The sequence below is a fragment of the Capsella rubella genome, unplaced genomic scaffold (genome assembly GCF_000375325.1).
Source record: "Capsella rubella cultivar Monte Gargano unplaced genomic scaffold, Caprub1_0 scaffold_5, whole genome shotgun sequence".
In the NCBI taxonomy this organism is placed as follows: Eukaryota; Viridiplantae; Streptophyta; class Magnoliopsida; order Brassicales; family Brassicaceae; genus Capsella; species Capsella rubella.
Window position 1 is genome coordinate 1,027,416 of NW_006238919.1, and position 21,561 is coordinate 1,048,976.

The window sequence follows — 21,561 nt, forward strand, 5'->3', positions numbered from 1 at the left end:
ATAATAAGGATCTTAATAAGTGTTTACTTACAGATGATATTTTCCATTGTTGTTGTTTTTTACTTGGGCCGGTCATCCCTAAAATTATGCATGCGAAGAAAGAGTGAACTATATGTATCTATCATCTAGAGAAGCAACAAAGAAAACAATGAAAAACTGACGTTGTTACCGTAAGGCGAAATTCGTCTTTGTTTGGTTCTGGATCTCCTTCCTTCTTCAAAACATAGCAGATCTCCTATCTGCACAAAATATAGCATTAGAAAAAACGTCGTTAAAACTGTTAGTCTTAGTGAAAACAAAATCTCAGTCACATTCCCATATAAAATTGAAAAAAAATAAAATCGAGGGAGAGGACGAGACAACCTGACTATACCTTTTAACCAATCAGTTTGATGTTGTTATTGTAAGAACACACCAGCCCCCGTTTTTGTTTTGAATCTACTTCGTACGTCCTTCAAAAAATCTGAGTTATCATCCTAGTTGGAAGACGAACACAGAAACACCTGTTTCGTTTCACCCAAAAAAGAAAAAAAAATAGAAAAGTTAAAAGGAATCAGAGAGTACTTTAATAGTTTATCATCTAGCTTTGCCTTTTGATAGCTTTATTTTTTTGAATCAGTTTTGGTAGAGCTAGCAGTGATAAACGCACAAAAAAAAAACACTATTACAATAGGAACGTATCACAATGGTTATTAATTAAGAATATGAGCTACCTTTTCACAATTTTCTGATGACTGCCTTTGGCTTGAGAAAGTTGTGACTGGTTTATTAGCTTGAGTGCAGACGGATTCCTAAGCAGATTAAGTGATTAACCATCTTTCTAGCAGTTTGCAGCTTCTTAAAGACCAATGACTTATCTCCTTGAGCAACAGCTGCTAGGAAAACAGCATATCTTGGAAGTTAATCAAAAAAAAAGAAAAGATAATTGAAAATTTAAAAGGAATCAGAGGGTACCTCAATTGTTTATTGCCTGCATAATGGAATTACTGACATGAGGCAATGACAAGTACCTTTTTGTTCACAATTTTTGCTTTGAATTCTGGTGCCTTGTCGAGTTCCACTTCAATAGCAACTTGTTGTTCAACAAACACAAAAACAAACAAAATATTGGTTGAGGGAAATGGATAAACTTGAAACTAAAGAAAATATAGAAACACAGAGAAGAATTTGAGATGACTTACAACATATATCTTCATCGATTGGGTCCATAATTCAGCATCATCCCTAATAATAATTATGAGAAGAAAGTAAATCTCCATATATCTCCATCATCTAGAGAAGCAGCAACAACAAAACCAAAAAATCTCCATCACCATCAAGATCATATATGCAAACAAAAATTATATTTAAGAAAGCAAAACATTCAGATGAGAGAGTTGAAGAAACACAGAGTAAACCCCAAGATTTTTTTACCTTTTTCTTTGTGGACTTTCTCGTCAAATCAGATGAAAGTTGAAGAAGAAACGCTATGTCCTCTGAACATCCATCACTTGAAAAGACACGAAAACAATACTTCCAACATATACTATTCATCAACAATGCTTGGATTCTGAGAGTAGAAAAGAGAAGGTGAAGGTGATAACATATATAACACACAAAAGAAAGGAAAAAAGAGATCATTATTATTGATTAGTGATAAAACTTGAAACAGAAGGAAAAATCATAATAAGATCTTAATAAGAGTTTACTTACAGTGACATAGGATTTTCCCCATTGTTGTTGACTTGGCCAGGTCATCCCTAGAATTATACATGTGAAGAAAGAGTGAACTATATGTATATCTCCCTCATCTAGAGAAACAACAAAGAAAACAATGAAAAAATATCAGTTTAAAGTTGTTACCGTAAGGAGAAAATTGTTTTTGTTTGGTTCTGAATCTTCTTCATTCTTCAAAACATTACATATCTTCGATCTGCACAAAAATATAATATTGGATAAGCTTTGTTAAAACAACAGTGTAAACGAAAAAATCTCAGTTTGACATTGTTACCGTAAGGGGAAATTTGTTTTTGTTTTGTTCTGAATCTTTTTCATTCTTCGAAACATAGCATATCTCCGATCTGCACAAAATTATTAAATTAGAAGAAACTTTGTTTAAAAAACAACCTCAGTGAAAACAAAATCGCAGTCACATTCTCATCTTAAATTGAAACAAAAGAAGACTGGAGGAAGCGGACAAGAAAACCTATATATACCTTTTAACCAATCAGTTTGCTGTTGTAACTATAAGAACACGCCGTTGACCGGTTTGTTCTGAATCTACTTTGTACTTCTTTGAAAAACTCTGAGTCATCGTCCTAGCTTGAAGTTGGAACACGAACACACACCTGTTTCGTTTCACCCAAAAAAGAAAAAATATAAGAAAAGTTCAAAGGAATTGGAGAGTACCTTGGTAGTTTATTACCTGTGGAATCAGAGAGTACCTCTAGTTTATATTTTCCTAATTCAGATTGGTAGAGCTAGCTATGTTTTGACACTCTTTTCGCTGCAATGAGGAAATAAACGCACAAGAGGAAGGTGAAACCAGATTGGGATATCATAGTGGTTATTAATTAAGAATGTGAGCTACCTTTTCAGCATGTTCTGTTGGCTTGAGACATCTGTAACGTGTTTTGGCCTGAGTACATATGGGTTCATCAGTAGATTAACCATCTTTCTAGCAGTTTGCAGCTTCTTAAGGTCCATTGACTTATCTCCTTAAGAACCCGCTTTTAAGAAAACATTACCATCCTAGAAGTTAATCAAAAAAGAGAAAAGTTAAGAGGTATTAGAGAGTACCTCCATTGTTTCTAACATGTGGAAAGGAAAATGGTTGGCATGAGGCAATGACAAGTACCATTTCGTTCACAAGTTTTGCTTTGAATTTTGGTGCCTTGTCGAGTTCCACTTCAATAACAACTTGCTGTTCAACAAACACAAAAACAAAAACAGAAAGAGATTGGTTAATGGAGATACATAAACTTGAAACAGAAGAAAATAAAGAAGAGTATAGAGGAATTTGAGATGACTTACTGCATATATCTCCATCGATTGGGTCCATAATTCAACAGCATCCCTTGTAATAATAATGAGAAGAAAGTGAATCATGTATACAACAAAACAAAAAATTCTCCATCATCAAGATCATGTATACAAAACAATATTCAAAAGAATTCAGATGAGATTGAAGAAACACACTGTAAACCCCCAAAACTTTACCTTTTTCATTGTGGAGTTTCTCGTCAAGTCCGATGAGAGTTGAAGAAGAAACGCCATGTCCTCTGAATATCCATCACTGAGAGACACGAAAACAATACTTCCAACATATAATATTCATCAACAATGCCTGGATTCTGAGAGTAGAGAAGGAAATCTGAGGGTGATAAGTTATATAACACACAAAAGAAAAAGAAAAGAGAGTATTATTGGTTAAGTGATCCAACTTGAAACAGACAAATAAAATCATAATAAGTGCTTACTTACAGAGGATTTGTCCCATTGTTGTTGTTGTTGTTGTTGACTTGGCCAGGTCATCCCTAGAATTATACATGTGAAGAAGTGAACTATATGTATATCTGCATCATCTAAAGAAGCAACAAAGAAAACAATGAAAAAATATCAAATTGACGTTGTTACCGTAGGGTGAAGTTTGTTTTTGTTTGGTTATGAATCTTCTTCATTCTTCAAAACATTACATATCTTCGATCTGCACAAAAATATAATATTGGATAAGCTTTGTTAAAACAACAGTGTAAACGAAAACAAATTCGAGGAAGCAAACAAGATGTTGTTACTGTAAGAACACGTCGACGACCTTTTTGTGTTCTGAATCTACTTTGTTTTTCCTTGAAAAAATCTGAGTCATCGTCATAGTTGGAACACGAACACAAACACACACCTGTTTCGTTTCACCCAAAAAAGAAACAACGAACGCATTAATTAAGATCCCATATACAAAAACAAACTCTTATTTCAAAGGCAAAACATCAACACCACCTTTTGTTCTGAATCTTCTTCATTCTTCAAACCATATCATATCTGCACAAGAATATACAATTAGAAGTCTAAATTAAAATAACATAGTCACATTCCCATCCCATCTAAAATTGAAAACAAAGATAACCGCAAATTTGAGGAAACGAACAAGAGAAGAGGAGGTGCAGAGTCAAGACAAAGACCTATCTATACCTTTTAATCGATCAGTTTGATGTTGTTACTGTAAGAACACATTACTCTACTTCATCATCTTTCAAAACATTAATCTGAGTAACACGAACACACACCTGTTTCACCCAAAAGAAAAAAAACAAACAAACAAACCCATTAAGAAGCAAGTTCGAGTCTCTTTTATGGAAGTAGACAAGGAAAGAAAGACCTAGATTACCTTCTCATCGATAAGTTTGATGTTGTTACTTACTGTAAGAAAGCCGACTACCGTTTTTGTTCTGAATCACCTTTGTCCTTGTAAACATCCGAGTTTGAACACGAACATACACCTGTTTCGATTCAGCCAAAGAGACAACAAACCCGTTAACCAGTAATACAAATACGAAAAAATTATTTCAAAAGCGAAATCGATTCATAGGGTTAGAAAGATATATCTGACTCGTTTTGCTATCTCGTCGCCATTAGAATCGAAAGTTATCTCGTCGCCATGAAACCTGTGAGAAAGAAACTCTTTATTTCAAAAGCAAAAACATTCACACGAAAATCAAATCGTATCATAGGGTAAGAAGAAGAACACGAGAAGACACCTCAACGCGCTCATCTATGTTTTCCCTCTCGTCGCCATTAGAATCGAACGCTCTATCTCTCTCGGCTCTGTCTCTCACTCTCTGAGGAGAATGTGTTTTAATTTTGATTTCTCAAAGATGAATAAAGTGAGAGCAATCTGTCTCTATTTATAAACAGAGAACAAACTAAAACAATGGAAATTTTCCTTTTTCTAAATTTTTTATATGAAAAGGAAAAAAAGGAAATTGTTAAGTTTGAAAAAAGGAAATTCTTACGTTTAGTAATTAACGTTATAAAGAAAAAAGGAAATTCTTAAATTTGGTTTTACTACGAAAAAAGGAAATTGTTAAGTTTGGTTTTATTATAAAAAGGAAAAAAAAGGAAATTCTCACGTTTTGTGTTTTGAAAAAAGGAAATATGTTGCAAGAAAAATTGAAATTACTTAATCAAAATGCACAGCTTAGATTAGTGGGCTTTTTGTTGTTTGTTAAGCCATGGGCTTTCCTTTTCTAATATGCTAAAATAATTATAAGTGTTTTTATAAAAACAAAGTTAAAACATTTTTTAGAGTAAAAGCTGATATGCAACTCTCTCACAATTCTCCTCACAAAAAATTGCATAATTAGGATCTATAAAGTTACAATTTACAAAACAAAATTTTTTACAATAAGTATCAAATCTTGATTTATCTAATAAAAATAAATATTGATTATTTACTTTAATACCCATTTAATGCTAAGTGCTAACAATATTTTCTTTACACTAATCGTCACACCTAAACTACAAATCACTCAGCTTATTCAGCGATATTCTTTCATCCATTACATATAATAGTCCAATTAGCACGACTTTAGATGTATTTATTTTTTAATAATCATATTACTCTAATATATTTAAGCCACGAAAAAAGTTAAAGTCATCTCATAAGAAAAAAAATACAATTATGAAGGAAGAATGTCAAAAGTTTGAAAGGCCTATTTTAAAATTTTATATTATTTTATCATATGTGACAGTAATTTTTCCTGTGTAACTCTCTTTGTTTGATGAGAATCACTCAAATGAACAATGATAATTACTTAAAAAGAGTCAGCTTTTCTTAAACGAGTAAAAAATAATATATTTCTTTCACAAATAATGTCAGTTTTATACGTTTTGGCCTGAGTGCAGATGGATTCCTTACATATATATCACTAAACTACAATAACATCTCACAAAGAATGCTATAGAACCTGGCATCTGCGATCTTTTTGTTGAACTCTGCATCCTCAAAATTGTTGTGAGGCGGAAAAACTTGTTATTTCCCAAGGCTTGCTTGCTTTGTGAAGAAATAGTTCTTACGGCTCTTTTTTCATGCAATAAAAAGAACGATTATAAGCAGTTGAACTAAAACAAAAACCTTAAATTTTCTTTGTTCTTCTTCTCTTTCATGGAAGTTTCACATGGTCATGATCTCATTGATCTGATTCTAGGAACAAAGCTGCACAAAAAAAGATGAATCTTTTATGCATTAAGATATTACTGCAGTCAACGCAACGATATTACTGCCTTTTACATGATTCTCAAAGTAATCACAAGAGTTCTACATTTTGGTTTCTCCACTAAAGACACTTCCGTTGAAGCTACTGAGGATGTCTTTGTTTGAAAATGAAATTCCTGCAACAATAAGAAAGTGAGATCCTTGTACATTAATCAAACAGATTCATTGGGCTATGAGTCTATTCTAAAGTGATGATAATCTCTGACAGAGGGTATACCTGAAATTCTGGCAGATGTGGTGCAAGAAAAAGTTGGAGCTAGGGTGAAGCTTGCTGATTTTGAAACAATATGGCTCCAGGATTTACTGTTAAAAGAACAAGAAGGGAAAATATTACAACGGTCTTTTAACTCACTTAACTGCAATACCACCTCACAAAAGAGTGATAAAGAACCTGGAGCCTGCAGTCTTGTTTTTGTGCGTTGAGTCTTATGAAAGAAGGCTTAGTCGTGAACTTCTTCTTTCTTGGCCCTAGAAGGTTGTGCTTGTGAAAAAACAGATGCATCCTTAAACGCTTTCTATCACTCTTCTCATCCACAATTATGTACCATCTACATTCATTTCTTGTAGTTTCTTAAGATGTTCCTCAAGCTCCCCTGCGTTCGGCTCCTCCTCTCATGCTTTTTATCGCTCTTTTGATCCATTCCTGAAACCAATTTAACATATTATAAATCTCGAATCGACGAAACTCCAATAAAAGTAACACCAGAAAAATAAAATATGTTGAATTTAGAGATACAGTCTTAAACAATCCTTAATTTTAGAAAACATAGGATTTGAGATCACTTACAGAGCAAGAGGAGGCATTTTCCATTGTTAGGTCATAATCTAGCTTTTGCCTCTTTGATCGCTTTGGTTTTCCTGAATCAGATTGGTAGTGTTCTTTTTAACACTTGTATCCCTGCAGTCAATGAATCAACACATTAAAGAACGTAATCAAGATATTAAAATCAATGATGAGGAGTGAGGACGTTTCAGTCATGCAGCCAAGATCACGCTTAATTATTAACAATTTAGCTTACATGTCTTGATTTTGCATGATCTAGCTTTGCCTTTTGATAGCTTTATTTCTCTGAACGAGTTTGGTAGAGTTAGCTATGTTTTCAACACTCTTTTCTCTGCAGTAATAAACACAGACAAAAAAAACACTATTACAAGAGAATCATGAAACCAGATTTAAGCATCAGAATGGTTATTAATTAATCATATGAGCTACCTTTTCAAATTTCTGATGACTGCCATTGGCAAGAGACAACTGAGACTGTTTTTTTTTATGCCTGAGTGCAAACGGATTCCTCAGCAAATTAACCATTTTTCTAGTACTTTGCAGCTTTTTAGAGTCCATTCACCAATCTCCTTGAGAAAATAACACCATCCTAGAAGTTAATCAAAAAAAAGAGAAAGATAAGAGAAAAGTTAAAATGAATCAGAGGGTACATCAATTGTGTATAATTTGGGAATTGTACATCAACGACAAGTACCTTTTTTGTTCACAAGTTTTGATCTGAAATCTGGTGCCTTGTCGAGTTCCACTTCAGTAGATTCTTGTTGTTCAGAAGAAAGAAAAAAAAGATTGATGGAAAGATAAATTTGAAACAAGACAAAGTAACGAAGGGCATATAGGAATTTTGGGATGACTACAGAGCCATGAAGACAACGTCCTCTGAACATCCGTCACTTGCAAAGACACGAAAACAATACTTTCACCAGATAACATTCATCAACAATGCTTGGATTCTGAAAGTAGAAAAGAGAAGAATAGGTGATAAGATATAACACACAAAAGAAAAAGAAAAAGAGATTATTAAAAGTTAAGGGACAAAACTTGAAACAGAAAGAAATAAAATCATGATCAGGATCTCAATAAGTGTTTACTTACAGATGGTTTTCTTCATAGTTGTTGTTGTTGATGTTGTTATTGTAAGAACACACTGGTGATCGTTTTTGTTCTGAATCGACTTCGTACGTCCTTGAAAAAAATCCGAGTCACGTCTTTGTTGGAATACGAACACAGACACACACCTGTTTCTTTTGACCCATAAATGAAAAAAAAAATCAGAAAAGTTAAAAGGAGTCAAGAGAGTACCTCAGTAGTTTATCATCTAGCTTCACTCTTTTGATCCATTCCTCAAAACCAATTAAACATATTATCAATCTTAAAACCTTGAAACTCAATAAAAATCACAATTAAAAGACGAAGTTCCTTATTCTTAGAGATTCCTACAGTCTACGCAATATCAAAGTTTGGAAAACATAGGATTTTGAGATCACTTACAGTGCAAGAAGAGGCTCTTTCCATCGTTAGGTCATAATCTAGCTTTTGCCTTTTTGATTGCTTTGATTTTCCTGAATCAGATTGGTAGTGTTATTTTTAACACTTGTTTCACTGCAGTCAAAGAATCAACACATTAAAATAAATGATGAGGTTTAAAGAGTTTCAGTCATGTAGTGAGATCATGATGAGTTTTTAGCAATTTAGCTTACTTGTCTTCATTTTGCATCATCTAGCTTTGCCTTTTGATAGCTTCATTTTCCTTAATGATTTTGGCAGAGCTAGCTATGTTTTTAACACTCTTTTCCCTGCAGTGAGGCAATAAAGAGAAGAAAAAAAACACTATTACAAGAAGGAACGTGAAACCAGATTTAGGTATCAAAATGGTTACTGGTTATTAATTAAGAGGGTGAGCTACCTTTTCAAAATTTTCTGATACCTGCCATTGGCTTGAGACAGTTGTGACTGGTTTATTGGCTTGAGTGCAGATGGATTCCTCAGTAGATTAACCATCTTTCTAGCAGTTTGCACCTTCTTAAGGTCCATTGACTTATCTCCTTGAGAAAACATCTGCTAGGACAACAGCACCATTCTGGAAGTTAATAAAAAAAACAAAAGTTAAAGGGAACTTGAAACAGAAAGAAATAAATCATAATAAGGATCTTAATAAGTGTTTACTTACATATGATTTTTCCCATTGTTGTTGTTTTTTACTTGGGCCGGTCATCCCTAAAATTATGCATGCGAAGAAAGAGTGAACTATATGTATCTATCATCTAGAGAAGCAACAAAGAAAACAATGAAAAACTGACGTTGTTACCATAAGGCGAAATTCGTCTTTGTTTGGTTTTGGATCTTCTTCATTCTTCAAAACATAGCATATCTCCTATCTGCACAAAATATAGCATTAGAGAAAACGTCGCTAAAACTGTTAGTCTTAGTGAAAACAAAATCTCAGTCACATTCACATCTAAAATTGAAAAAAAAAAATTTGAGGGAGAGGACAAGACAACCTATCTATACCTTTTAACCAATCAGTTTGATGTTGTTATTGTAAGAACACACCAGCCCCCGTTTTTGTTCTGAATTTACTTCGTATGTCCTTGAACAAAAAAACAAAACAATATTGGTTGAGGGAGATAGATAAACTTGAAACTAAAGAAAATATAGAAACACAGAGAAGAATTTGAGATGACTTACAACATATATCTTCATCGATTGGGTCCTTAATTCAGCATCATCCCTAATAATAATTATGAGTAGAACGTAAATCTCCATATATCTCCATCATCTAGAGAAGCAGCAACAACAAAACCAAAAAATCTCCATCACCATCAAGATCATATATGCAAACAAAAATTATATTTAAGAAAGCAAAACATTCAGATGAGAGAGTTGAAGAAACACAGAGTAAACCCCAAGATTATTTTACCTTTTTCTTTGTGGACTTTCTCGTCAAATCATATGAAAGTTGAAGAAAAAACGCCATGTCCTCTAAACATCCATCACTTGAAAAGACACAAAAACAATACTTCCAACAGATACTATTCATCAACAATGCTTGGATTCTGAGAGTAGAGAAGAGAAGGTGAAGGTGATAACTTATATAACACACAAAAGAAAAGAAAAAAGAGATCATTATTATTGATTAGTGATAAAACTTGAAACAGAAGGAAAAATCATAAAAGATCTTAATAAGAGTTTACTTACAGTTACATAGAATTTTTCCCATTGTTTTTGTTGTTGTTGACTTGGCCAGGTCATCTCTAAAATTATACATGTGAAGAAAGAGTGAACTATATGTATATCTCCATCATCTAGAGAAACAACAAAGAAAACAATGAAAAAAAACTCACTTTGAAGTTGTTACCGTAAGGAGAAATTTGTTTTTGTTTGGTTCTGAATCTTCTTCATTCTTCAAAACATAGCATATCTCCGATCTGCACAAAATTATTAAATTAGAAGAAACTTTGTTAAAACAACAATCTCAGTGAAAACAAAATCGCAGTCACATTCTCATCTTAAATTGAAACAAAAGAAAATTCGAGGAAGCGTACAAGACAACCTATATATACCTTTTAACCAATCAGTTTGATGTTGTAACTATAAGAACACGCTGTTGACCGGTTTTGTTCTGAATCTACTTCGTACTTCTTTGAAAAAATCTGAGTCATCGTCCTAGTTGGAAGTTGGAACACGAACACAGACGCACACCTGTTTCGTTTCACCCAAATAATAATAAAATATAAGAAAAGTTCAAACGAATTGGAGAGTACCTTGGTAGTTTATTACCTGTGGAATCAGAGAGTACCTCTAGTTTATATTTTCCTAATTCAGTTTGGTAGAGCTAGCTATGTTTTGACACTCTTTTCGCTGCAATGAGAAAATAAACGCACAAGAGGAAGGTGAACTAAGATTTAGATATCAGAATGGTTATTAATTAAGAATGTGAGCTACCTTTTCAGCATGTTCTGTTAACTGCCATTGTCTTGAGACATCTGTGACTGGTGTTTTGGCATGAGTACATATGGGTTCCTCAGTAGATTAACCATCTTTCTAGCAGTTTTGCAGCTTCTTAAGGTCCAAAAACTTATCTCCTTAAGAACCCGCTTTTAAGAAAACATCACCATCCTAGAAGTTAATCAAAAAAGAGAAAAGTTAAAAGGTATCAGAGAGTACCTCGATTGTTTCTAACCTGTGGAAAGGAAAATGGTTGGCATGAGGCAATGACAAGTACCGTTTTGTTCACAAGTTTTGCTTTGAATTTTGGTGCCTTGTCGAGTTCCACTTCAATAGCAACTTGTTGTTCAACAAACACAAAAACAAAAACAAAAAGAGATTGGTTAATGGAGATAGATAAACTTGAAACAGAAGAAAATAAAGAAGAGTATAGAGGAATTTGAGATGACTTACTGCATATATCTCCATCGATTGGGTCCATAATTCAACATCCTCCCTTATAATAATAATGAGAAGAAAGTGAATAACGTATACAACAAAACAAAAAATTCTCCATCATCAAGATCATGAATACAAAACAATATTCATATTAAATAAAGCAAAACATTCAGATGAGAGTTGAAGAAACACACTGACTTTACCTTTTTTCATTGTGGAGTTTCTTGTCAAGTCCGATGAGAGTTGAAGAAGAAACGCCATGTCCTCTGAATATCCATCACTGAGAGACACGAAAACAATACTTCCAACAAATAATATTCATCAACAGTGCCTGGATTCTGAAAGTAGAGAAGAAAATGTGATGGTGATAAGTTATATAAAACACAAAAGAAAAAGAAAAGAGAGTATTATTGGTTAAGTGATAAAACAGAAAGAAATAAAATCATAATAAGATCTTAATAGAAGTGTTTACTTACAGAGGATTTTTCCCACTGTTGTGTTGTTGTTGACTTGGGCCGGTCATCCCTATAATTATACAAAGGAAGAAGTGAACTTCATGTATATCTGCATCATCTAAAGAAGCAACAAAGAAAACAATGAAAAAATATCAAAAAGACGTTGTTACCTTACGGTGAAGTTTGTTTTTCTTTGCATCTGAATCTTCTTCATTCTTCAAAACATTACATATCTTCAATCTGCACAAAAATATAAAATTAGATAAGCTTTGTTAAAACAACAATATAAACGAAAACAAATTCGAGGAAGCAAACAAGATGTTGTTACTATAAGAACACGTCGACGACCTTTTTGTGTTCTGAATCTAAATCTGAGTCATCGTCCTAGTTGGAACACGAACACAAACACACACACACACTCTTATTTCAAAAGAAACAACAAACGCATTAATTAAGATCCAATATTCAAAAAAAAACTCTCATTTCAAAGGCAAAACATCAACACCACCTTTTGTTCTGAATCTTCTTCATTCTTCAAACCATATCATATCTGCACAAAAATATACAATTAGAAGTCTAAATTAAAATAACAGAGTCACATTCCCATCTAAAATTGAAAACAAAGATAACCGCAAATTTGAGGAAACGGACAAGAGAAGAGGAGGTGCAGAGTCAAGACAAAGACCTATTTATACCTTTTAATCGATCAGTTTGATGTTGTTACTGTAAGAACACATTACTCTACTTCATCATCTTTCAAAACATTAATCTGAGTAACACGAACACACACCTGTTTCACCCAAAAGAAAAAAAACAAACAAACAAACCCATTAAGAAGCAAGTTCGAGTCTCTTTTATGGAAGTAGACAAGGAAAGAAAGACCTAGATTACCTTCTCATCGATAAGTTTGATGTTGTTACTTACTGTAAGAAAGCCGACTACCGTTTTTGTTCTGAATCACCTTTGTCCTTGTAAACATCCGAGTTTGAACACGAACATACACCTGTTTCGATTCAGCCAAAGAGACAACAAACCCGTTAACCAGTAATACAAATACGAAAAAATTATTTCAAAAGCGAAATCGATTCATAGGGTTAGAAAGATATATCTGACTCGTTTAGCTATCTCGTCGCCATTAGAATCGAAAGTTATCTCGTCGCCATGAAACCTGTGAGAAAGAAACTCTTTATTTCAAAAGCAAAAACATTCACACGAAAATCAAATCGTATCATAGGGTAAGAAGAAGAACACGAGAAGACACCTCAACGCGTTCATCTATGAATTCCCTCTCGTCGCCATTAGAATCGAACGCTCTCTCTCTCTCTCTCGGCTATGTCTCTCACTCTCTGAGGAGAATGTGTTCTAATTTTGATTTCTCAAAGATGAATAAAGTGAGAGTAATCTGTCTCTATTTATAAACAGAGAGATGTCGACTAAAATAAAGCAATGGAAATTTTCCTTTTTCTAAATTTGTTATATAAAAAGGAAAAAAGGAAATTGTTAAGTTTGAAAAAAGGAAATTCTTTTACGTTTAGTAATTAATGTTATAAAGAAAAAAGGAAATTGTTAAATTTGGTTTTACTACGAAAAAGGTAATTGTTAAGTTTAGTTTTATTATTAAAAAAAAGGAAATTCTTAAGTTTAGTGTTATAAGAAAAAAGGAAATATGTCGCAAGAAAATGACATTACTTAATCAAAACGCACCGCTTAGTTGTTGTTTGTTAAGTTATGGGTTTTTCTTTTCTAATATGCTAATATAACTATAAGTGTTTTTATACAAAAAGTTAAAACATTTTTTAGAGTAAAAGCTGATGGGCTACTCTCACAATACTCCTCACAAAAAAATAGCATAATTAGGATCTATAAAGTTACAATTTACAAAACAAAACTTTTTACATTAATTAACAAATCTAGATTTCGCTAATTAAAATAAATATGAATTATTTAATTTAACTAGGTTTTAACCCGCGGTACACCGCGGTACGATTGTTTTGACTAAAAAATATATATATTTAAGTTATATTTGTTAATTTTATTACCCTTTTAGTGTTTAAGATTGTGTAATTGTATTTTTGATTGTTATTTTTATTACTTAACTCGCGAGATATTTTTTGTAACTCGCGGGATATTTTTTGTAACTCGCGGGACTAAAAAAATTATGTTTAAGTTATATTTGTTTTTTTTTTTTGTTAACCCGCAAGATAACCCGTAAGAAAAACATAAAACATAAACCCATTAAATCATATTTATGTAAAATATAAACCTTGAATGTTTTATAGATTTCAAGAGAGATTTTGGTTATTGTTTTCTAAAAACTCATTTTTAACCAATCAAGATTTTAAAATTTTGGATTCCCTAAAATTTAGTAAAACTTTTTTGTTGTAATCTTTCATTCAAGATTTTAGATTTTTAAGTTTCATATTAGTCATATTTATAATGGTTCCGAACCATTGTCTAAAATTTTCTACCCGATATGGGACGTTATACATATATGTTTTTTCTTTTATCGATTGAGTAATATACATCCGTTTTCAAAAATTCAAATTGCTACATATGCGAATTGTTTTTTGTATTTTTATTATACTTATGGTTTATGTAATAATGTAAATTTTAAAACAAATAAGATCATATAAAGATATTGGAGAGATATTCAATTTATTAGGGAGATATTTTAGGAAATTTTGTTAAATGTAATAAATATTAGTTTCTAATTTTGTGATTCTAGTGTAATTTAATTACAAATTTTATCTTAAAAGTTTGTTATTTATTTAAATGTCACGGATTTATTATGCAAATAATACAAAATAAAAGGTTATTTTCCAAAAGGTATTTCAAAAATGTTAATATAGATACCCCCTTTAATGCTAACAATATTTTCTTTACACTAATCGTCACACCTAAACTATAAATCACTCAGCTTATTCAGCAATATTCTTTCATTCATTACATATAATAGTCCAAGTAGCACCACTTTACCTGTATTTATTTTTTAATAATCATATTACTCTAATATATTCAAGCCACGGAAAAAGTTAAAGTCATCTCATAAGAAAAAAATAATAATTATGAAGAAGAATGTCAAAAATTTGGAAGGCCTATGTTAAAATGAAAATTTATTTTATTATACGTGTCAGTAATTTTTTTGGTGTAACTCTTTATTTACTTTAAAAGAGTCAGCTTTTCTTAAACGAGTAAAAAATAATATATTTCACAAATAATGTCAGTTTTATATGTTTTACACAAATTATAAAAACACTTACTTATACATATATTTTCTTATTTGATAAGTGTTTAATAATTTAATTACTAATAGCTTCATGGTAAAATTTGGAAATTTAGTGTCAAAAAATATTAAAAATATAAAATGACATTTGTTATTATAAAAAAACTTTAGAATGATACTCTATGTAGCATGTCAATTAGGGCTAAAGCGTGGGCTAGTTTGGCCCGGCTCTGAAAAATCGGGCTTTTTGGGCTAAGCCCATTCGGGCTAAAGGATTTTTTGGGCTTAGCCAGGTCGGGCTCGGACCGGCCCGAAAAGCCCTTACCAAATATATTTTCATTTTTTTTTTAGTATTTTAGTTTGATTAAAAGATTTGATTAATGTTATAGTTTTCATATTTACTTACTAGTTTTACTTGTTACTTTTAAATTTTTTATCTATAATATTTTCTCTTATTTATATATGTCAGAACTGAACAAAGCTAAAACTAAATATATATAAGTATCATGATTTTGAAATCATCAAAATATATATTAAATTTTGACTCTATGATATACTTTAAAGTATTTTAGTTTCATGTTTTATTGGGTTAAATAATTTATTTGGCTTTTATTTTTTTCTCTTAAATTAAGTTAGTTTTATTGAATATTAGCAGTTGACCCGTGCTCCGCGCGGGAGGTTTATAATTTTGTTTTGTTGATTTTTATTCATATTGTGATATTTTATTATTTTTTTAATTGATTTTAAAAAAAATATTATAATTATTTTCTTTTTTAATTATTATCTTTCAATACTCAAATTTGGATTAAAAGCATTTGATTCAATTTATGAAATATCATTTTTTTTTCTTTTTGATCATGTTATAAACTAATATTTCACTTTCATTTTATTTTTCCTCTTTATAATTTTATATATACAATTACATAAATGTTGTTTTAGTTTACCATAAATTTAAATTTTACTTCCATTCTAAAACTCAGTAACATATTTAAAATATTAAATTATGATCAATTTTAAATGAAAGTTGAATTATATTATTACCACTAATAAAAAAATTAAAGTATTTTTTTTCTTATTTTAACATTTCATTTTTTTTACATAATTTATTTTTATTTATATAAACTTTCTATTAATTTAATAAGTAACATAAATATGCACTAAATGAATGTTTTAAATTTATTTTAATGTTTAAACAAAAATGTGGCTTATGTGGATGGTTAGGTGGCATCATGAGAAGAGAGAAAAAGCTAACTTTATATATATAGATTGATAAGTTATTATTATTTTTATAGTAGACCTTTAAATATAGTTTTTGAAATACTATTATGAACTTTGAAATTGATTTTTTATCGGTAAGTAAAACCCAAAAAAAGCCCGAAAAGCCCTGTAGCCCTGTTAGGGCCGGGCCGGGCTTTGAAATATATGCTCGGAAATTTTTTGGGCCGGGCTCACGTATATGAAGGGTTTACGGATTTCGGGGGCCGGGCCGGGCTAGCCCGATTGACATGTCTTAACTCTATGTGAAACAAAATGAGTAATATACACATATAAAAGTATATTTTGTGGAAAAGGGCTACAATGAAATTATAACTTTAATTATTCCCAATATTTTCTTCTATATTAGTAGTAAACAAAATGAGAATATTCTCAATTTAATATACTGTAGGTGGCTAATTCCACTTGCAAAAGAATTTTAACATTAATTTGATACACGCACAACGTACCTTTCTGATCTCCTCCAGAGTGTTCTTAGTCACTGAAGGGCATGCAAGACCATTTCTTTTCTTGTGTAGCACAGTTATTTGTTTTTTATTGTGATTACCTTCGTTGATTTTAGTGTTATCCACAATTCTAAGATAACTTCCAGTATGCTGCATTGAATATAACAAGCAAAGATTATTAATGGTTGAGGGATATATAAACTTGAACAGAACAAAATCAAGATACGCAGAGGATTTAAAGATTCTTACAGAGAAAGAAGAGGATCTTTCCATCACATAATGTAGATGAAAGCTGGAGCAGCCAAAATTCTGGGGGGTGGTTTGGGTAAGGAATTCTTGCAACAATAAGAAAGTGAGATCCTTGTACATTAATCAAACATGTTTATTAGGCTATGAGTCTATTCTAAAGTGCTGATAACATCTTCTTTCTTATCCCTAGAAGGTTGTGCTCGTGAAAAATACAGATGCAGCTCCTTAAACGCTTTCTATCACTCTTCTCATCCACAATTATGTACCATCTACATTCATTTCTTGTAGTTTCTTAAGATGTTCCTCAAGCTCCCCTGCTACTGCTTTCTGCTCCTCCTCCCACGCTTTTTATCGCTCTTTTGATCCATTCCTAAAACCAATTTAACATAATACCAATCTTGAATCGATGAAACTCCAATAAAAGTACGTAACAACAGAAAGATAAAATATGTTGAATTTAGCGATACAGTCTTACGCAATCCTTAATTTAAGAAAACATAGGATTTGAGATCGCTTACAGAGCAAGAAGAGGCATTTTCCATTGTTAGGTCATAATCTAGCTTTTGCCTCTTTGATCGCTTTGATTTGCCTGAATAAGATTGGTAGTGTTCTTTTTAACACTTGTATCCCTGCAGTCAAAGAATCAACACATTAAGAACGTAATCAAGATATTAAAATCAATGATGAGGAGTGAGGACGCAACCGTTACAGTCATGCAGCCGAGATCATGCTGAATTTTTAACAATTTAGCTTACATGTCTTGATTTTGCATCATCTAGCTTTGCCTTTTGATAGCTTTATTTCTCTGAACGAGTTTGGTAGAGTTAGCTATGTTATCAACACTCTTTTCTCTGCAGTAATAACACACAAAGAAAACACTATTACAAGGGAATCATGAAACCAGATTTAAGTGTGAGAATGGTTATTAATAATCATATGAGCTACCTTTTCAATTTTCTGACTACCATTGGCAAGAGACAACTGTGACTACTTTTTTTATGCTTGAGTGCAAACGAATTTCTCAGCAGATTAACCATTTTTCAAGTACTTTGCAGCTTCTTAGAGTCCATTGACCAATCTCCTTGAGAAAACAGCTGTTAATTCCTTGCTGTTCAGAAGAAAAAGAAAAAAAAAGTATTCTTGATTGAGGGAAAAATAAATTTGAAACAGGAAAAAGTAAACAAGGGCATATAAGAATTTTTGGATGACTTACAGAGCCATGTTGACAACGTCCTCTGAACATCCGTCACTTGCAAAGACACAAAAACAATACTTTCACCAGATAATATTCATCAACAATGCTTGGATTCTGAAAGTAGAAAAGAGAAGAATAGGTGATAAGATATAACACACAAAAGAAAAAGAAAAAGAGATTATTAAAAGTTAAGGGAAAACACTTGAAACAGAAAGAAATAAAATCATGATCAGGATCTCAATAAGTGTTTACTTACAGATGTATTTCCCCATAGTTGTTGTTGTTGATGTTGTTATTGTAAGAACACACTGGTGATCGTTTTTGTTCTGAATCGACTTCGTACGTCCTTGAAAAAATCTGAGTCATCGTGCTTGTTGGAATACAAACAAAATTAGAAAAGTTAAAAGGACTCGAGAGTACCTCAGTAGTCTAGCATCTAGCTTCGCTCTTTTGATCCATTCCTCATAACCAATTAAAGAAATTATCAATCTCAAATTGTTGAAACTTAATAAAAATCCCAAATAAAAGACGAAATTCCTTATTCTTAGAGATTCCCACAGTCTATGCAATATCAAATTTTGGAAAACATAGGATTTTTGAGATCACTTACAGTGCAAGAAGAGGCATTTTCCATCTATTGGTCATAATCTAGCTTTTGCCTTTTTGATTGCTTTGATTTTCCTGAATCAGATTGGTAGTGTTATTTTTAACACTTGTTTCACTGCAGTCAAAGAATCAACACATTAAAATCAATGATGAGAAAGTTTCAGTCATGTAGTGAGATCATGATGAATTTTTAAAAATTTAGCTTACTTTTCTTGATTTTGCATCATCTAGCTTTGCCTTTTGAAAGCTTCATTTTCCTGAATGATTTTGGCATAGCTAGTTATGTTTTCAAGACTATTTTCCCTGCAGTGAGGCAATAAAGAGAAGAAAAAAAAACACTATTACAAGAAGGAACATGAAACCAGATTTAGGTATCAAAATGGTTACTGGTTATTAATTAAGAAGGTGAGCTACCTTTTCAAAAATTTATGACACCTGCCATTGGCTTGAGACAGTTGTGACTGGTTTGACTGGTTTTTTGCCTTGAATGCAGACGGATTCCTCAGTAGAATAACCATCTTTCTAGCAGTTTGCAGCTTCATAAGGTCCATTGACTTATCTTCTTAAGAAAATAGCTGTTAGGGAAACAGCACCATTCTGGAAGTTAAAAAAAAAAAGTTAAAGGGAACTTGAAACAGAAAGAAATAAAATCATTAAATTTGGGATTCTTGATTGAGGGAAAAATAAATTTGAAACAGGACAAAGTAAAGAAGGGCATATAGGAATTTTGGGATGACTTACAGAGCCATGAAGACGACGTCCTCTGAACATCCGTCACTTGCAAAGACACGAAAACAATACTTTCACCAGATAATATTCATCAACAATGCTTGGATTCTGAAACTAGAAAAGAGAAGAATGGGTGATAAAATATAACACACAAAAGAAAAAGAAAAAGAGATTATTAAAAGTTAAGGGACAAAACTTGAAACAGAAAGAAATAAAATCAAGATCAGGATCTCAATAAGTGTTTACTTACAAATGGTTTCCCCATAGTTGTTGTTGTTGTTGTTGACTTGGGCCGGTCATCCTTAAAATGATGCATGCGAAGAAAGAGTAAACCATATATATATCTCCATCATCTAGAGAGGCAACAAAGAAAACAATGAAAAAAACTCTGCTTTGTTACCGTAAGGGAAGTTTGTTTTTGTTTGGTTCTGAATCTTCTTCATTCTTCAAAATCTAGCATATCTCCGATCTGCACAAAAATATTAAATTAGAAGAAGCTTCGTTAAAACAATAGCCTAAGTGAAAACAAAATCTCACTCACATTCCTATCTTAAATTGAAACAACAAAAAATTAGAGGAAGCGGACAAGACAACAGATCTATACTTTTTAACCGATCAGTTTGATGTTGTTATTGAAAGGATACACCGGTGACCGTTTTTGTTCTGAATTGACTTCTTTTGAAAAAATCAGAGTCATCGTCCTTGTTGGAATACGAACACCTAATTCTTTTGACCCCTAAATGAAAAAAAAATTAGAAAAGTTAAAAGGAGTCAAGAGAGTACCTCAGTAGTTTATCAATTCGCTCTTTTGATCCATTCCTCAAAACCAATTAAACATATTATCAATCTTAAAACGTTGAAACTCAATAAAAATCACAATTAAAGGACGAAATTCCTTATTCTTAGAGATTCCTACAGCCTACGCAATAACAAAGTTTGGAAAAACATAGGATTTTGAGATCACTTACAGTGCAAGAAGAGGCTTTTTCCATCGTTGCCTTTTTGATTGCTTTGATTTTCCTGAATCAGATTGGTAGTGTTGTTTTTAACACTTGTTTCACTGCAGTCTCAAAACATTAAAATCAATGATAAGGTTTAAAGAGTTTCAGTCATGTAGTGAGATCATGATGAACTTTTAACAATTTAACTTACTTGTCTTGATTTTGCATCATCTAGCTTTGCCTTTTGATAGCTTCATTTTCCTGAATGATTTTGGCAGAGCTAAGAATCTTTTCCCTGCAATGAGGCAATAAAGAGAGAAAAAAACACTATTACAAGAAGTAATGTGAAGCCAGATTTAGGTATCAAAATGGTTACTGGTTATTAATTAAGAAGGTGAGATACCTTTTCTAAAATTTCTGATACCTGCCGTTGGCTTGAGACAGTTGTGACTGGTTTGACTGGTTTTTTGCCTTGAGTGCAGACGGATTCCTCAGTAGAATAACCATCTTTCTAGCAGTTTGCAGCTTCATAAGGTCCATTGACTTATCTTCTTAAGAAAATAGCTGTTAGGGAAACAGCACCATTCTGGAAGTTAAAAAAAAAAAGTTAAAGGGAACTTGAAACAGAAAGAAATAAAATCATAATAAGGATCTTAATAAGTGTTTACTTACAGATGATATTTTCCATTGTTGTTGTTTTTTACTTGGGCCGGTCATCCCTAAAATTATGCATGCGAAGAAAGAGTGAACTATATGTATCTATCATCTAGAGAAGCCACAAAGAAAACAATGAAAAACTGACGTTGTTACCGTAAGGCGAAATTCGTCTTTGTTTGGTTCTGGATCTTCTTCCTTCTTCAAAACATAGCATATCTCCTATCTGCACAAAATATAGCATTAGAAAAAACGTCGTTAAAACTGTTAGTCTTAGTGAAAACAAAATCTCAGTCACATTCCCATATAAAATTGAAAAAAAATAAAATCGAGGGAGAGGACGAGACAACCTGTCTATACCTTTTAACCAA

The 21,561-nt window shown here is 32.0% G+C and overlaps 5 long non-coding RNA genes across 8 annotated transcripts in view; all 5 read right to left on the reverse strand.

Annotated features, from left to right (window-relative positions):
• Positions 1-4,384, reverse strand: part of LOC17884923 — a 13,716-nt gene extending 9,332 nt beyond the window's left edge. The window contains exons 1-4 of one of the 2 annotated variants that reach the window (XR_002833865.1): positions 1,182-1,270; positions 955-1,072; positions 714-872; positions 374-503 (exon numbers count right to left, since the gene is read on the reverse strand). This is a non-coding gene — a long non-coding RNA (uncharacterized LOC17884923). Of the gene's footprint in view, positions 1-373; positions 504-713; positions 873-954; positions 1,073-1,181; positions 1,271-4,363 lie in introns of those variants that run through there. The other variant, XR_002833864.1, reaches the window with a different exon arrangement.
• A 2,472-nt stretch (positions 4,385-6,856) lies between these two features.
• Positions 6,857-7,574, reverse strand: LOC111830494. The gene is made up of 4 exons (XR_002833866.1): positions 7,464-7,574; positions 7,270-7,365; positions 7,038-7,148; positions 6,857-6,893 (listed from the first exon to the last, which is right to left on the reverse strand). It is a non-coding gene; the product is annotated as an uncharacterized LOC111830494 (long non-coding RNA).
• Positions 7,575-10,643: 3,069 nt separating this feature from the next.
• Positions 10,644-11,002, reverse strand: LOC111830499. The gene is made up of 3 exons (XR_002833879.1): positions 10,977-11,002; positions 10,831-10,892; positions 10,644-10,733 (listed from the first exon to the last, which is right to left on the reverse strand). It is a non-coding gene; the product is annotated as an uncharacterized LOC111830499 (long non-coding RNA).
• A 912-nt stretch (positions 11,003-11,914) lies between these two features.
• LOC111830497 lies at positions 11,915-20,820 on the reverse strand. The gene is made up of 5 exons (XR_002833877.1): positions 20,748-20,820; positions 20,564-20,655; positions 20,200-20,331; positions 19,996-20,064; positions 11,915-11,942 (listed from the first exon to the last, which is right to left on the reverse strand). It is a non-coding gene; the product is annotated as an uncharacterized LOC111830497 (long non-coding RNA).
• Positions 20,821-20,995: 175 nt separating this feature from the next.
• LOC111830496 overlaps positions 20,996-21,561 on the reverse strand; it is a 9,681-nt gene continuing 9,115 nt past the window's right edge. The window contains exons 2-4 of one of the 3 annotated variants that reach the window (XR_002833876.1): positions 21,347-21,416; positions 21,209-21,255; positions 20,996-21,122 (exon numbers count right to left, since the gene is read on the reverse strand). This is a non-coding gene — a long non-coding RNA (uncharacterized LOC111830496). Of the gene's footprint in view, positions 21,123-21,208; positions 21,256-21,338; positions 21,417-21,561 lie in introns of those variants that run through there. The other 2 variants (XR_002833875.1, XR_002833874.1) reach the window with 2 other exon arrangements.